Genomic DNA, 18552 nt, shown 5'->3' with positions numbered 1-18552 from the left:
TGGTGAAGTGCTGAGATTGCAGCTCTACGATCAGCCTGCCTCAGAGCTAGACGTAGGATGCAAAGAGCCCGCGCCACAATGATTTTTTTTCAATTCATTTATTTGACACGGCTCGTTGCGTGAGCTTAAATTAGCCGTGGGTCTTTTATATATTTACAGGAAAATGAATAATAAAAAAATAACATTTTAATGTGATTGCATTGAATCCTTCGCACGCAATTTACCTTTGTGAGCGGAGATTCGTTTCCTAGACGATGGAGCATGTCCGGCGTCGCCTGACAACACCTGGAGGGTCATTCACTGTGCTACCTTGATCGTTGCTGCTGTCTGTTATGCTTCTTCGTTTTGCTGGCTGCGGTCGTGGAGATTTCATCCTTGTTGACTACATTATGATTGGCGGTGACGTTTGTTGCTACTGGAGTACTAGATGTTGTCGTTGTGGATTTAATATTTGTTTGCTGTTTAACCGTCACTACTGGTTGGACAATTGATTGTGTTTTAGCTGTGGGCGTTGAAGTCTGGATGGTTTTGTTGGTTATAGGTGATGTTTTCTTCTTATGGGTTTCCACGCACGGTTTTCCATAATGTGCATATTGTTGACAAAACTGACGCGTGGCAGTTTGATGGTCATATGTGCACAGGGTGGACTGTGCATAGGGAGTGCCATCTTCCAGGGTCACAAAGGAGGGTACAGAAGGTTTTAGTCGCATTCTTACCACCCGAACACCGTTGGGAATGCCGGGAAGAAATTCCTCCAAACGTCACTCTGAATGGAAACCTCTTCGCCATATTGCGACATGAATCTGCGAATTGCTCTATCAGGTGTGCCAGGAGACAAACCATCCCAGTGAAAAATGTCGAGCCGAGTCGGCCTGACAATCGGGCTGACGATCAGGCCGATGAGGTCCGACGTAAGAGCTACACCGCGCTTTATATAAGAACTATATCGTGCTGTTTTGCACCATCGAAATCGGACTGTCTGGCTTCGAAGTTGTCAAAATCGTCAGGCGATATAAGAGCTACGTAGCTCCGATGTCAAGCTATAGAGAATCGGACACCGTCGTGCTCACTATTTTGGCACTCTTCTTCTTCTTTTTGATCCGTCAGATTTCTTTTTTATTCATTTTTCATTAAAAAGAATTAAACCAATTGATTCAATCTGTTTTATTTACAATTTAAATTCAACAATTGCGCTTTCCGAGCATAAAAATAATATAAAAAAGCATCATTATCGTCGCACTGGAAGCAATGCTACGGTTGCTGGTCTGGTGCCAATATGGAAAGCGAACTCCGTTGAGTGCGTAATACCAGCACCGTTTACCATCCTGCGTTTCCCAATGTAATCCGTTTTTCCCGCCGGCTGCGTATGTAGATGCTAACGTGACGTAATACGTTGTTCGGGCAAGATTTCGACCCGAAAAACTGCTTGTCGCCGATTGGCACACGGCCTACATCGGATTGTTGCAGATGTTCTGTGTCGTCACTCACCAGGGGTCGTACCAGATTGTTATCCAATCAGGTCCAACAGACGCGTTACTCCCGTCCAGTAACAACTGCACTGCAATGTCAGTTAGAGAAATATTTTCTTCGGCTCAATTTGACCATTGCGGGAAATTTCACAGGTTGTACAGTGCCTTGAACACCATGTGCGAGACAAATTTGCACTATTCGTGGTAGATAAGCAAAACGTGATAGGACCTTCATCTTCGAGTCGGATTTACTCCAGCCAAATGAATAATTCGTTTAGAGCTGACTCCTACGCATTTCTGTTTACTACCTTATTGCAGGCCTTTCAGCATGTCGAAGAAGGCGACAGCGTCAGTGCAACCAAATTCAGGTTCATCAGCGACATAATATATATTTGCCGTGCGGGAACAGATTCAAATAATTGTCGAATTTGTACGGCTGATGCTGCGACGCATCAATAATGACTCGATCCAATCTACGTTTGATTTGCGATGAATGTTGATTTCCGTTAAATTTTCTGTTAGATTTGTTTTTTGTTTTCTCCATTCTACTGCAAATAATAAATATAGAAAGCTATTAGTCGGATTAAATAATACATGGAAATGTTGGCCTACCGGAACGTAATTTTGTTGCAGAATGCACTGGATCAAATTCAACATGACCTGCCGGGCCTACAATGGATCTCGTCCGAGTCAAAGCGGTTACCGTCGCACTGGAAGTAATGCGATGGTTGCTGGTGCACATATGGAAATCGAACTCCGTCGAGGACAAAATGCCAGCCCCGTTCACCATCGTGCTTTTCGAAATGATATCCGCCTTTTCCCATCCGCTGCGTGTGTAGAGCTTCGTCACGACGATAAACGTGACGTAATGACCGGATCGTCGAATTCCTATAACAGAATTTATTTATAGTGATCGGATGTATTATACTGCCGCTAGAAGCATAATTGTCCCATGTTCTATGGGAATCCCTATACACATGGGACAATTATGATTCTAGCGGCAGTATAGAGTTCAGGCATTTACCTTCAAACTATTTGCTGGTACGGGAAGTTTATGCAATACCGACTGATACACGGCCTACATCGGGGTCAAGTAATCGGACTGTATCGTCAATTACCTAGCAAAAAAAGAATTTTATTATTGGAATGGTCATGTTAGCGTGCGCTATAATACGCTTGCACTGCCGCTAGAAGCATAACTGTCCCATGTGCTATGGGAATCCCTATACACATGGGACAATTATGCTTTTAGCGGCAGTACATGTGTTGCGCGTGTTAGTGCCCCATTTTGAATAATCAGAGATAACGTGAGCAATTGTTTCGCAATAGCTTGCTCGAGCAAATGGGGTGAACGGGTAAGGGAAAGCCAAAATAAATTTAACGACGAAATAATTTTACAAATCAAGTAAGAGTATGTATGTAATCCATATCTTAGAAACTAAACATCAGAATCAAAAACAGATTAATAGCGTTTGGATAAGATCGGCTCATCCGTTGCTATCCATTACATACACACACACAAACCAATGTTCCAAATCATCGAGCTGAGTCGATAGATATATGACTCGGCCCTTCGGGGGCCTCGGAAAAAATCTTTAAAGTTTGAGCGAATTCTACACATTTCTTCTATAAAAATGGTAAAAAGTGTAAAATTCACTGACATATTGGTATTAAATGACGCAACGATATGGTTCAAGCATTCATTCAAAAGTTATGGATGTTTCTCCTTAGAAGATGAGAAAAATTGTAAGATTGTTTACCCTGTAAAGTTCAGCGGGAAATGAGCCGTAATGCTAGCTATTTTTTGTTTGTATTTCGATTCCAGTGACACAACCGACTCTAGTTAGAATCGGTTGTGTCACTGAAGCCAGAATACCAACTAGAACCAGCCAGAATTCCGGCTCATTTCCGACTGTATTTTATTGGGTAATATCGTAACTATAATTTGGGCGAATGCACTTAAAGCTGTACGCACACGAGGCGACAGGACACATTTTTTTCGAGAGTTATCCTACAGGAGCTGTAGAGCTAGGCACTCAGAAGGGTTCCCCGTCAGAATCTGAATGTGATATTTATTGTACGGTTCAGGTATGTGCGAGCGTAGGGATTTCGCGATCGCGTGTATCATCGCGAAAGACACGAGCATTTGTACGTGAACGTGTTCGATCGCGTGTGCGTTTGTATGACGCGTGTGCGTTTGTAACGTTTGCTAACGTATATGTAACGTCGCGTGTATAAATTCTGTATCTAAACCGTTTGCCTTTCGCATATTCGCGTGTGTTTTAGAATGATCGCTTGCGGACCGTGAATCTGATACTTAATATTTCGTGTACGGTTCAGATTCTAAAAGAAAGTGTGTTCTTCCACATCACTAGAGTTGCCAGTCATGTTGTCTAGTGGATATGAGCTTTATTTTTTGATTGGTATAACTGAATGTATGGACCTACACGCAGAAAAATAATTTTTAATGTCAAATAATATGAGGGTTGAAATAATAAATTTGCCAAGTTGTTCTGTGTTCAATAAAAAATACATGTTTATACAAATAAAACAATTGTTGAAATAATTCTGAAGAATTTATTGGATCAAACATGGAAAATAGTTGGACCAACAAAATTTTTTATTGATTTTATCATAACAACAATCGAAACAACAAACAACTTTGTTGAATCAATGAGCTCATTTTGTTGAATAAAACTAATAAAATATTTGGATCAATGCATGTCAAATGTTCAATACAAAAAACATTTTTGTTAAATCAAATAATATCTTTTATTGTGTTTAAACATAACAAATATTTGAATCAGTGCATAGCAAATATTGAAGCACAACCAATTTTATTGTATATAAAATTTGCCTATTCTTTAATAGGAACCAAAGGCCAACTGTCATGGTGACAAATTTAGAACAAACCATTACTCGCTGACAACAGATAACATCAGTACAAATGAACCTCACAAAGTAAATACTTGCCATTGACTTATTGGCCTTTCTCTAAAAACAGGCTACAAACGCATTAATTTTACGCGGTCAAGTCATTCTGGAATCGCTTCGGAATCCTGAATGGATGCAGTATGGCCCAGTCAAACATATTCCGGGATTGGTTAGGAATTCTGAATGGATTCATTATGAGTTCCAGCTCAAAGGCAACAACCGATTCCGACTCAATCGTTTGTTGCATTTGAGCGAGAATCCATAAGGGATTCTAAACCTGTTCCGGAGTAGGTTTGCTTGGAATGAAATGAAATTTTATTACATGCAGCGCATACGATTCCAATCACCGTCCCTTTATGTAGTACCTTTGGCCGTGCGCGTGGTTTATTCCAGATATGCGCCATAATGTAGTGCTTCAGAGTCTCGGCTTTTCCAAAAAGATTGCAGAAGGCGCACGAATACGCTGTGGCTTCCTGTTGGACCAGAGATGGTGAAGTACAGGAAACTGCCCTCTCGATCGGGTATTATTTATCTCTGGTGCGGCGACGTGTTTTCAGTTCTGCGATTGTCGTTTTTAAGCCACAAAGGGTGTTTTGGTTGAGTCCTGGAATAGAGGAAGGCACCATAAAACGCACCGTGTGCATTCGACTTAATTTATCCACTAACCTTTGTGCGACATCATGATTATTTTCAAGCTGCACTTGCGCCCTTCGAGTCCGGAAAATCTGAGCACTATACGAATTCACCGAAATCTGAATTCCCTGATTTAAAAATAGCGAATTTTTCCAGCATTGACGCACGTGGAAAATTTTCTTCTTCGAAGCAACTTTTATTTTTTATTTGTTTCAAGTCAACAAGGACTGTTGATGTAATGCATTCAGTCCTTTTGAATCAATTAGCTGCATGCTTTATTTAGAATCACTGATATGTTTGGAACAAACAATAATTTTGTCGATTTTCGAAAAGCAAAGATAACAAAACTTGTAAGATTGATTCAAAAGATATTTTGGTTGATCCAACCAAAAAAAAATAGTTTGGTTTAATAAATTCCTTGGTTCACAATAAAGAATTTTTATCGATTAAAAATAAAGAAATAATTTATAGAATCAAACATGCACAATTCTTTTGCGTGTAGTTGCTTGAATGGAGGGTAAATATTTCCGGATGTGACCGATTCATGACCGCGCGCGTTTGTGGGTGTGCGTTTGAGGCCGCGTTCGTAACTTCGTAAGTGCTAAAACGTTTTCATTGTTACCGGAGTGTTATAAAGTTTGCGCGATCGCGAACTTATTTGTACGTAGATGATCGCGAGGAACATAAGCCTTCGTATGTTGACGTGCTTGTCGCGTGTATGTTACTTCGCGTGAATAAATTCGATTTCGTAACCCTGTGGCCATTCACATTGTGTTCTTGGATGGCCACGCGAACCGTCATTCTGATATTTAGTCTTCAGTGTACGGATCACTTTCTGACAGGGAGTGAGTTACTCCATATCACTAGAGTTCCCGGTCATGTCGCCATGGAACGTGTTGGCCAGTGGATATGAGAGCTTTCTTTTATTTTATTCAATTGAAGACATGGACCTAGACTTCTGGATTCTAGGATAGAGACTTCCGGGCGTGACCGACGTGATTCATGATCGCGCGAGTGCGGGGGACTGTACGTTCACGCTTGAGACCACGTTTGAATGTTTATAAGTGCTGAGACGATTATATTATCACCGGGATGTTATCATGTCTGCGAGAGCGCGGGTGTAGGTTGCGTGTATGATCGCGAAGGGCTCAAGCATTATGTTTGTCGCGTGTATGTATGTATGTACGTATGACTTCTTGTGTATAAACCGTTCATTTAGTCACCGGGGTGTTATCCTGTTTGCGAGATCGTGAGAGTGGTTGTGCGTAGATGATCGCGAAGGACTCGAGCGTCTGTATGTTGAAGTTTTTGTCACTTGAGCTAGTGTGTATGTAACTTCGCGTGGATACATTATTTTTATAAGCGCGTGGCCATTCGCATGTTCGCGTATTCTTCAATGATCGCGCGTGGACGTCTTGTCTAGTTTTTATTTCTATTGGTCCAACTGACGGCATGAGTGTGGGGTGCTAGGATCAAGGGTAAAGACTTCCGGACGTGACCGATCCATGATTGCGCGAGTGGTGGGTTGATGCTTGAAACCGCGTCAGTAAATTTTTAGCTGCAAATGTTCACTTAATTACCGGTATTCTTGAATGTTGGCGAGATCGCGGGCGTTCGCATTTGTGACCAGGTTTGTGTTATCGCGAAGGTCACGTTTGTACCTTTGGAATGAGAGATTGTGATAGGGTAATTTGTGGAGAGATGCCGCACATTTCTTAAAATCGATCCTGCAAAGTAAACTATTAAATATTTGATAAAATCATTTTTATCAATTGCGACTAGGGTTGCCACCTCTGGAGAGGCTTTGACCCGGAGATTTTCACTGATTTGTGGGGTGGTGGATTTTGAGTGGAATTAGACAGAAATTTGATTCAAAGCGATTGCGTTTTAGACAGGGTTGTTAATACGATACATTTTTCACGATAATTTATCGTAATGTTTAATAGTACTTGTATCAGGATGTTTTTAATAAAAAATGAAACGGGTACTAATTTCGTTAAGGATAATGTATCGTCATCGGAAACTCCGTTAACGATAATGTATCGTCGCCTTCATCGTCATCGTCGATAATTGTATCGTCATCCCGAGCAAATACTCATTGGTTCAAACACCACATAGCCCCTTGAAAAGACCTTAAACATGGTCCAGGCCAAAATTCGCAACCATCAAAACACCATAAAATGGTCTCAATAACCCATAAATACACCAACATATGGTGTTTTATATGGGATCTACCGGACCATGGTGATGGTGCTTTCATGGATTGAACCCATTTTAAACACCCATGACAAACCCCATGAGCATGGGGGTATTATGGGCTTTTCGTTTGCTCGGGATATTCATCGTCATCGTCGGTTCATCGGTTACCGCGATACGTTTTGCGTTACTTTCCCGTTGATTGCCGTTGAAGTTGATGCGGTTAACTTTCAATTGTTTAGAACTAAATAGTTATTGAAGGACATGTTGTTGGCAGTTGAATATCAATAGTTTTGGACATTTTCTATGCACAGTGGGATTCGACGATGCGTCAAAATGAAATTTTTTCATCTTTCCGGGAAAGTTGTTGGTGGTTGAAAATCAATAATTTTGGACATTTTCAATACGCAGAAGGGTCCGTCGATGTGTCAAAATTATTTTTTTTCAACTTATCGAGTAAGTTGGTGCACAGAAGAGTCCCAGGTGCACAGTTTTTCCAAGCGGCAAAAAGGTGATCAAAATTGTTTTGACCATGAAGAAAACAAATTTTGAGCTATTGTGTAATTAGTAATTTTTAGCACGCAAAAACATATATTAAAAAAACTACTAAACCCCTATTATTAGGCCATTCAAAAATTACACTACACATTCAAGTGGTGTGGTGATTAACAGATGTTATTATAATTTTAATTTAAACTAGAAGATTTTGGATTTTAAAATGGACAATACACATATTTCCAATGTTTGATTTCCTTTTCTAGTTGGGAAACTTTTAGCCCCCTGCTCCGTTTCTTCTCTCCACTATGTAGATGCTTCATGCTTCCTTCTTTTACTCTTAAATATGTAGTGTAATTTTTAGACGGCATCATAATAGATTTTTAGGCGTTTTTTGAAAACAGTGAAGACCCGTTTTTATTAGCCCCTTGGTGAATTTTAGGCTGATAAAACGATAACATTGACAAAATCGGCACATATTTGGCACTGGTTCTGAAGAGACGAAGTCGAAACGCAAACATATTTTTTTCTTTCTTTTTAATAAACCGCAGTGTTTAAAATATTCTTCTTAGTCCCTCGACAAAGCCTCATAACCCGTTCTGATCATTTAGTAAAAATTTCCCTTAAGGAGGTCTTACAGTACAGTATTTTTATTATTGTAAAATTTGCATCTCTAAGATAAGAAAAATATGCTAAAGAAGGAGTTTACTCGAATTTGACTTGAACGTAGGCTAGAGCCCACCAAACGGTTTTGATAGTGTTTGTTTTACAGTTTCGTATTGGTATAGCTTCGTCTGCGGAAATTTGCAGCTTCCATACCAAAATAAAACTTACATTACCAAAATTCTGTATTTTCTTATGCAGAACGAAATCTTGGAACATTTTTAAATTCTACAAAATTATTTTGAAAAAAAGCAATTTTCAAGGGCATATCAAAAAAAAAATGTATATTAAAATCGACAGATAGACACTTCAGCGAAGTTAATACTTAAGTTATTCTCAACAACTTTGCCAAATAAAGTTTTTTTTTATTTTCATAAATGACCAAACAAAAACTTGTTTTTCAGCTCTAGAGGGATTAATCACCCAACTAATTCAACTAACTTTTTAAATGCAAAAAATATAACTAAACTTTGCTGAAGACACTATAGCTAAAAAATGTTTTTCGTGGTTCAAAGAATTTCTTTCAACTTTTTGCCACTTTGGAAACACTGTGCACTGGTGGATCCTCCTGTGAATTGAAAATGTCCAAAACTATTGATTTTCACTTACTAATAGCTTCTTCAATATAATAAACTTTCCCCAAAAGTTGAACAAAATCCATTTTGACACATCGTTGAACCCCCTATGTATTGAAAATGTCCAAAACTATTGATTTTCAACTGCCAACATGTCCTTCAATAGTTATTTATTTCTAAACAATTGAAAGTTAACCGCATCAACTCCAATAAACGGGAAAGTAACGCAAAATGTATCGCGATAACCACCGATGAATTATCGACGATGTCGATGAATCCGACGATACATTATCATTAACGGAGTTTCCGACGTTGACGTTGACGGGTGGTTAACGTTATCGACGATGACGATAATTAATTAACAACCCTGGTTTTGGAGCACTTTAATCGCTTTTTATTACTACGTTAAAGTAAAGCTGTACATTTTTCACGTTTGAGAATGGTTTTATCGGTTTAATCTGGTGTGGTATTTCACTTCCCTAAGTGCCAAGAATTCAAAAGCAACAGCTACTCTTGCTGTGGAGAATAAGTCGAACGAGCATTGCTCTCCTCCACAACTAACACACACCTAATTTTTTCTGCCGAATCTCAGCTTTTTTGCATCATTTGCCGAAATCTCAACAGCTGAGATTCAGCAAACATTATTTTTTCTGAGTCTCAGTAAAAGTGACATTTGAGTGCTGAGACTCGGAAAATATTTCACCGAAAATCAGCAAACTAATCTTACTTTACTGAGATATCAGTTTCTAAATTTGTTGACTACACAGCTATTGGGAAATTACCGAGACGAACTGAGTGTGCAGGAAAAGGAGAGCAAAGGAGGCAGGGATTCGGCATCACATAGGAAGCACTGTGGTGTCGGTTATCCATCACCAGAGGTCGCAACAAAGGGGCAAAACTTACCTCCCTAGCGAACAGTTAAGGGTCGCTGCAGGAGTAGCAACAACACCGAAAGAATTCGTCTGATGGATGGATTAGAACAAATCTGCCATACCTTGCTGCAGCTGGTGATAAGCACCACTAACAGTGAAGTAATTTGATAAAATTGCAGCAAAATAACTTTTTTACACAATTTTGAGCGACTTGGTGGGAAGCAACATTTCAATTGTAACATATAGCCAAATATTATTTTTCTAAATTTGTAGTAAATTTGCTTTGTTTTTCATTTTCACTGCTTTGTGAAAGAAATCAGCAATATTTGGTGAACTCATCTTCGCCACCTTGAAAGGGTTAGTCGGGCAAAATAAATCTGAAACAGAGTAATAGTTAACTTAAACTTTTTAAATATTTTGTAAATAATCAGAATTCCAAAAAAATAAAATTATGCTTCTTCCCACTAAACCCGGAGAAATTGATGTAAAACCTGGAGGCCCGGAGATTGCTCCCGAAAACCGGAGTCTACGGGTCAAACCCGGAGGGGTGGCAACCCTAATTGCGACAAGTTTCGAAAATACTGTAAATGGTTTTTGTCATGAAATCATCAAATTTCCATGAACATTTAAAAAAAAAGATGGGTGGGTAATGTCTAGGACATAACCGGAGTGTCGTGACTACTCGTTTGACTTGTAATTCAAATCGAATGATAATCAATGAAATATGTGGGAATGTTTCAAGTTATTCTTTATAATAATTATGGTGGTTTGAAAAGAACCTTTGTTGTTGGCGTCTGCGTTGATAGGGGATGCGCTGGATTCTATGCTCGTTGAGACATTCATTCATGAAGTGAACAAATTTCATATTTTCATACTTTGAAATATCAATGTTAAAATCTCTCGAAACAACCATCGGAATCTTCTTTCTAGCGTACAGAAATGAATCACGCTTACCGAAAAACTAGGGGCGGGTAATGTCCGGGACATAACCGCGATGATCATATTCTTAAAATTCTGCAAAAGAGATTTCGAATGGCTATATTTTACGCATTAAGTTCGATTCACCGGGCTCAGCGAAATTTTCCTGGGGATCCCGTTCGTTAATCTATTCAGTAAGACAATTTTATTACCGAGTTCTCCGCATTGAATACAGGTCAATAAGCATCTGTCAATACACAATAAGAGTTAGTAGTTTGCGGTAAATTTATTTTTAAGGAATGCACGTTTTAGTCAAGATATTTTAAAGTTGTACAGAAAACTTTCACACAAAATAATTGTCCTACGTCAATACCCCGGTCATGTTCCGGGCATTACATACCCCAAATTTTTCTCATTTCTTTCAAAATTTCAATTTTAAACGCAAATATCATTTCATATAATGATTTCAACAAGCAGATAATATACTTGTATGACAGGTGGTAGTGTTTTGAAGCGATTTTAGTGGTGGTACAATGATACGATCTTTCCCCTTTCGCAGCTCACACCGAATGAGCACGTTTCGCCTCAAGGCGTCCCTATTTATTGACTTCACAATGCAGATGGGAGGCCATCCTTTTGTTCGATCAATGAAAATATTTTCATCATTCGTTTTGGTGTAGCTTTCGCTTAGTGGCAGAGCTGCCACATTCAATGATTTTCTTGGAAGGATTTGCAAAAACCTGCGGGTTTGCATTTTCTTATGATTCACTGGTAAAAGTACAGAATTAACAAGCGCAAACTTAATACTAGTTAATAAAAGAAACTTTCTAATTAAATTCTTTTGTCGTTACTAACGACTTTCCTTTCAATATAGGGCCCCCTTTTTAAAATTTCGGAAGAAAAATGATGTAAGATTTTGAACGCTTATATATTTTGTTGTACTGAATGGATTTAATCAATTTCTTCGGCATTTTGTCGAAAATATTTGTAACAATGTTGTATTAAATTTTGGAATATGTAGGACATTCATGATCAACGGAAAAATAGTGTTTGGAATAATCTTTCTAAAACGACTCGGAAAAGTGAAAATTTTCAGCCCATCCTGCACACAACCGTTAATATGGTGCAGCAACCGAACAATAAAATAATGAAAAGTTTTTATATAGGTTCACTACATGTTTGTTCCTATGATTATTCGTATTAAGTTGCTTGACGAGAGCAGTTGGTGGGGAAAGCCGGCATATTAGTTTTGGTTATGCCATTAGAAGCCGGACGGAAAGAAAAGGCTCATGCACGCCACGAGAATGAGCGAGAAAGCGATAGTAGTGCATATTAGCGAAAGCGTTACGTACATTTTGAACCTTAATAACTTTTCTTCTACTAAACGGATTGCCAATCTTGTTTCAAAAATCGGAAGGAAAACGTTCAATGCTTGCTACCGATACGTTGCTTGCTATATAAAATTTGTTTAAATAGTTCAAAAACTACTTTAAATGAGAATCAACATTAATGATAAAACCTATAAATAGGGATGTTGCAGCTATTCTCAAAGCCAGATGTGTGTAAGACGCAGTGCATAACAGACGTGCGTGGTCGTGAGAAGCTGCATCGGACGACCAATCAAATCGGCTACCACCGTAGAGAAGAAAAACGTTGGTGGAGGTGGTGGCGGTGAGAAGGCCAAAAAGCCAAAGGCTAAGAAACGCAGTCACTGAAAAGGCGGTAGTAACTGCCACTAAAAATGCCACCAAAACATCGAACATCATCAGATGTCCTCACTCTTAGTTTTCCTAACTTTGTTAAATACCTCTCCCGTCCGCTATACCATCTGCTTATTCGATTCAATTAGGCAGATTAATATGTTACAGCTAAATCACTGAGAAGACACCCAGGTGTCGAACAAACAAGTTTAAAATACTTATTTTGCTATTTGAACTAATCTCCGCTAGACCACTACGGTCATCATATTGGCATAATCCAGTATAATTGAGACAGTCGCTTGGGCATCAATTGTGTGGTCCACTGTCTGTTCAATAAAACTCACGCACTAAAGGGAACAACGGTAGAACCATCACAATTTTCTTTGGACGCACCGTAAATTTAAAATTTTTTCTCAACTTTTACGTTTACGCTGGACGTCTGTTCTCGGTGCCTAAATATATGATGCTTCTCAGTTTAGCATGAACCGGAGGGAACTTGGCCTTGATCCCACTGCTCTGACATCGATGTTACGTGATATTCATTATGGAATATTGTTTGTTTGGGGGCCATTCATAAACAATGTCTCGCAGAAAAAAGGAAATAATCTAAAATACCTTTCCTTTTGAAGCGCATTGCAACTTGTCAGTTTTATTACTCCTGCTCAACTAGTACGTCTCAAATTCAATTTCAGTTTTTATTTCGCTAAATCATTTTGCATTACGCTCCACCCTAACTGGTAATAAACGACATCGTTTATTAACGGCCTCTTGGTGATATCTTTAGGGCCAGACAATCCAATGCAAAATAGGAGTGGCACACTGAGCCAAAAAATCACATACAGTTCAAGTGAAAAAGCACATGAATATTAAAAATGACTAATCACATTAGATTCATGTGCAGCAATTAACATTCATGCCCACATTGATGAATTTCAAATAAGATACCAATGACTTTCAAGTATGTAATACATACATTCTATGTGATAGTCACATACTTCAAGTGTTACATGCAAAGCACGTGAGTATTATGTGAATGTAAGATATGAAAAATGAAAACAGATTCAACATGGCGTTTTAATATCACAAACCGTCTGAATTTCGGGTGAATACTCTTGAATAGTTTACTGAAGGTATTTAAATATAAATTCAAACTATTATATACATTTAGAACTATGTCATTAAAACGAAGTTTCTTTTCAGAATCCAGAAATGAAAAACAAAACTTAAAGCGTTATTGGAATCAATGGTGACTGCAGAAAAGATCGGTGATTTCATCTACACAATTGTAAATAATGGTGGAAACAATAAGCAAGCGTTCTATTTCGAAATAGTCTGGCTATTGGAATTAGTTCAAATAAATATATCATGTATTTCAATTCAATGTCTGCATACTTATTTACCGTCCTCCATTCTTCTTAAACACAAAGAAGACATTTGAATACTACATAAAATGCAGCTAAAAATTACATGAAATTCACATGAAAACAATATGGATTTAGTCTAAAAAGTATGTGACGTTCCGATGAAAAGTACCTGAATTCCACTTAACATGCACATGCCATGGACAGTGGTTTTAATTAGATGGACAATCAAATTTCCTATTTGTGAATCATATAACATTTATGTGAAAAGTGTTATGGAAAATATTTATATGTTTTTGCATATGATAAGTAAGTGATAATTTTTTTGAGTGCAGGATTTTATTGTGCTTTTAACACCTTGTGTCACATCGTTAGAGCATGTTCAGGAGTGTTTCAGTTTAAGATTCATAATTTTGACAGTTCTATTATATAAAACTGAAAATTTTAAAACTAGAACTTGCTGTCCCCAGCAGCAGTTTTAGCAGATGTTCTATTCAGTTCAAAATGCATGTCACACCGTGCTTTCAGCGTCACTGCATTCAAATTTATTTCTCGCCAGTCTATCGGGTCTAAGTGTCTGTGCTGAAAACTTTGCATGTATTTAAAACACAGTTCAAAACGTGTTTTAAAATCAGCAGCAAATAGAACGGCGCCGTATAACAGTTTTAAATTTTAAAACCAAACTGTTCGAAATTATAAAACAAAACGCTCTGCTGGGGATGTGAATGTTTCAGTTTCAGTTCTACTTTGAAACTCCTATATAAAATAAAACGCTCCTGAACATGCCCTTGTATTTGTTATACATACTAAGAATACCAAATCATATGATGTGATGGCCGGAAGATTAAAGAATATAATTCAAGAATATATAAATTCTTGAATTGGCTCGCGTAACGAATTATGAAATCCAAAAAAAATAATGGAAATTGCGAAATTACAGAAGATTGGGTCAAATGATTCTGAGAGCAAAATTGTGTGAGGTCAGTCACAGAACTGTATGTGCAAGTCAAGTGTTGCTTGGGAAAAAATTTGAAAGGAAAATAGCAATCGGTTATGCCGGTGATAATGTAAATTTCATCTACATCCTAAAAAAGGAAAAAAACAAAAGTCCATGTGGACAATTTTTATATCACACCCCCCTCTCCATGGGCATGCGTGGACTTTTTCGTACCCCTTACCGTCCTCTAAACTGTCCACGTGGTATATGGATGGCCCCGTAGCATTTTCCAAGAGCCCCCTCCCACGCAACGCAACCGGCACATAAAAATTCAAATATGTTTTGTATAATTCTTTTGAATAAATGTACTTACAAAATTTTTGACAGCTTTCATCAACATTTTCATAAAAAAAAAGCAAATTACATACAAAATAAGTCAATTTCATGACAAATGAGGGCTCAGTGCAAGAACGGCCCAACTGCAAAAAGCTTGATCTGAGATATAGCGGAACATGAAACAAACTGAATTTGTTTCTACGATTTATTTACGACCATTAATTTTTCTCTGCATTTTAATTTCATAAGGCTAAATGGTATAATGCCAGGATAGTTTTGAACATAAATTCAACGTTTTTAGTTTCGTTTATAAAAAAAATAAAAATCACTTGGGCCGGTCTAACGTAGACAAAAAAAACGTAATTCCCAAAACATGAACTTAGGCCACTAATTATTATCGCAGAACTTATCAACATCGTTATCTTCCGCTGTAGTAGAGGTCCTTAAATTTTTGAAGAAGCTGTGCATAACGTATACGGTACGTATGGTAGCTGCTGCTGCAGGTCATTGAATTTCCATCTTGAATATTACAGCATTCAGAAACTTCCAAAGGCAAATTAAAATCAGAACTTTCCGAAGAATCAATCTTATCAGATGGCACATACTCTGATTCCGATTGGGGCTATCCATATACCACGTGGACACGCTTGTCCACGGGGACGGGGTAAAGAGGATGTGAAATGTCCACCTGGACTTTGCATTACATCTTTGACTTATATAAGGAAGTGAAACAAATTTGCATTTGAATTTTTCAAAATTTTGAAATAGCCACAGTGGTTATAATAGCAGAGTGTGTGAATGTGAATATTTATTTACACTGAAAACATTTGAACATTGTAATATTTTTAATTTGAAAGCTTGTTGAAATTACGAGGCAACTCAATAATCTGTCAATCTATCTATATCAACTTTATGTTATAATGATGACTCTTTAAACCGTAAATCCAATAGTTTACAACGTCGTTCAGAAATGAGACATTTGCAGGGATATTTCTCACAGAGATTCTATATTCTGTGGATAAAGTTAATAGATTGTGAAATTTTCTCCCAGAATTGAAAATCCATTTCTATTTATGAAGCCACCCAAATAAAATTTTGGGAAGTCCACGTGGACATCGTGAGAAGCAGGTAGTGGTACAGAAATTGTCTTCGCCGTGGGGTGGGGAAGAAGGGAGTCAAAAATGAAGATTTTATTGGTCACGTGGTATATGAACGGCCCCATACTGAAAATACTTCGAACGGAGCGAATCCGATATTAATTCAATATAAAAATGCATGTATCGAATAGTGAACGTTATAACTGTAAAGTTTGACATGATGTACCATCAAATCGTTTTAAATATTCTATATGTAATAGCCTTTATGTAATAAAAATGTGTACTGTACAAAAGTCGTGCAAATTACTTAATTTATCAGTGTGCAATCGGGCTATGTGCATTAACTGTACACCTACCGTCTCACCGTTGCATTTGACAGTGCGTTCAATGCTTTATGGTCACACTTACGACCGCGCACCCGGCTTCCCATGAGCGTTGCTCAGGGATACATTGCTCCTATACACATCCATGCATACATTACATTCATACAAACTATTTGGCACACGTTTAGAGCGTGTAACGTCGTGTCATCTAGTCTGTCATCCTATGGAAAATTATCCTACCATCGCCTAAGGGTCAACGTCATATTGACAAATTTCACGTTGAATCCGCTTCTGTCTCTTCTTAATCTCCTTTTTGTCTCCTTGGTCCGAAGCGGATCAATCGACTATTAATTGAAACGGTAAACATACTAGCAGTATTAGTCCTTACTCGCGAATACTTTTCCTACAACTCTGTTGTATTCATTACATTATGAACCAGGCAAACCTTAATTATTTCTATTATTATTATCCTGAACAGCTATACCAGTGAATGTATTTTAGGATTTTGCAAAAAGAATCTATGCGCATAAAGGCATAAGAAATATTTATCCACTATTCCCCATATAGTTTGCTCGAACCGAATGTCCGCCTGGTTCGACTCGAATAGACCACACCGATCCGAAAAGGTTGCTTATCATTTCTGAGAGCCGGTGTGCTTGGTCGAGTTTAATGAGAACCGTCATAGGTGGCCAATGTAGTAAAAACTGCTTAGAATGATCGTTAGTGATCTAGACCCGCAAAATTATGCGACCCTTTTTAATATCCATTACACCATTTGGACATTATAGTGTTACGTTCAAATGGAAGTTTGCTGTGTGACCGCACTCTTCACCCGTAACCGGAAGTCCGATAAAAAAAATAACTAGCAGTTTATGGGAGCGACATATCTTTAGTTTGAAATCAAGTTTCAGAGATTCGGTTCAGCCATCTCTGAGAAGTGAGTTTGGAAAAACATTCACACATACATAAACACGCACACATACGCATAGACATTTGCCGTTCTCGACGAAGTGAGTAAAATGGTATGAGATTGAGCCTCCGGGCCTCGTTTAAAATGCCGACTTTCAGAGTGATTGCATATCCTCTCTATTGAGAAAGGCAAAAATAAGTTATTCCTACATACTGAAGTGGTATTGCGCACGTAAAAATGACGTTTGGAGCGGTGGTAGTGTGATACGGCCTGGTCGCACAGCCGCAAAACCGGTAGGGATTCGCCGGTGTAGCACTACGTAAAAACACTACACCGGTGTAGCACCACGTAAAAACGAAAACGCTATTATGAGTGTAACATCGACATCACCGGTGTAGTGCTTCGTCAAGAACGAAATACCTGCACGAGCCCTCTCTGCTGTTCACTCGGAAAAAAACTGCTGTCTGTCAAAAAACGTCCCTGTCGCATGCGTCGGCTGCAAAGAAAGAAAATAATACATACATATATAACATAATTGCAAAATGATAATGTAGTTAAAAACTGGAAAATCCTACCAGCGACAATCGTATATTCGCTTGCTCTAAGCAAGGGAATCACATCGGAAGTAGTGCACATTAATCATACAATGGTGCGCTACAATGGGCACTACTTCCGACGTGATAGATTAGCACTAAACAATACAATTGTCGCTGGTTGAATTTTCCAGCTTTCAATGCAAACAAAATACCTACCTCAAGATAAGATAGTTCCACCAGTTCCACAGACGCCAACTACTTTTTCACAAATGAAATGGCGACGCAAAATCCTCGCTGCTGACAGGTCGCTGGTCGCTGACCACTTTGCCGACTAAAAAAGGGAGAATTTTCGAATGTCGACAGTCCGATGCTTGATATCGACTTTTAGAGGGTATGTAGTTAAACGTCGACTGCATTATCATACATATGGACGTTATCATGTTCTATGAAGTGACACATGTTGTTGCTATAGACAAATTGACCTAGTGAGACACGAGCACTGAACTGCACCAGCACCACATGGCGAACATGATGGAATTGAACGAGTCTAACATCATATCTGCCAATACACATTTTCTCCTGTAACAGACGTTCCAC

At 38.4% G+C, this 18552-nt stretch overlaps 1 long non-coding RNA gene across 1 annotated transcript; it reads right to left on the bottom strand.

Moving 5' to 3' along the window:
• Window positions 1-929: 929 nt before the first annotated feature.
• Window positions 930-18284, bottom strand: LOC131685803 (uncharacterized). The gene is made up of 5 exons (XR_009304872.1): window positions 18172-18284; window positions 17840-17915; window positions 2494-2587; window positions 2082-2357; window positions 930-2017 (listed from the first exon to the last, which is right to left on the bottom strand). It is a non-coding gene; the product is annotated as an uncharacterized LOC131685803 (long non-coding RNA).
• Between the last annotated feature and the right edge of the window lie 268 nt (window positions 18285-18552).

The sequence above is a fragment of the Topomyia yanbarensis genome, chromosome 2, assembly GCF_030247195.1.
Source record: "Topomyia yanbarensis strain Yona2022 chromosome 2, ASM3024719v1, whole genome shotgun sequence".
Classification (NCBI taxonomy): Eukaryota; Metazoa; Arthropoda; class Insecta; order Diptera; family Culicidae; genus Topomyia; species Topomyia yanbarensis.
Note: the sequence above shows the minus strand (reverse complement) of the source record. Positions and strands in the feature narration are given on the sequence as shown.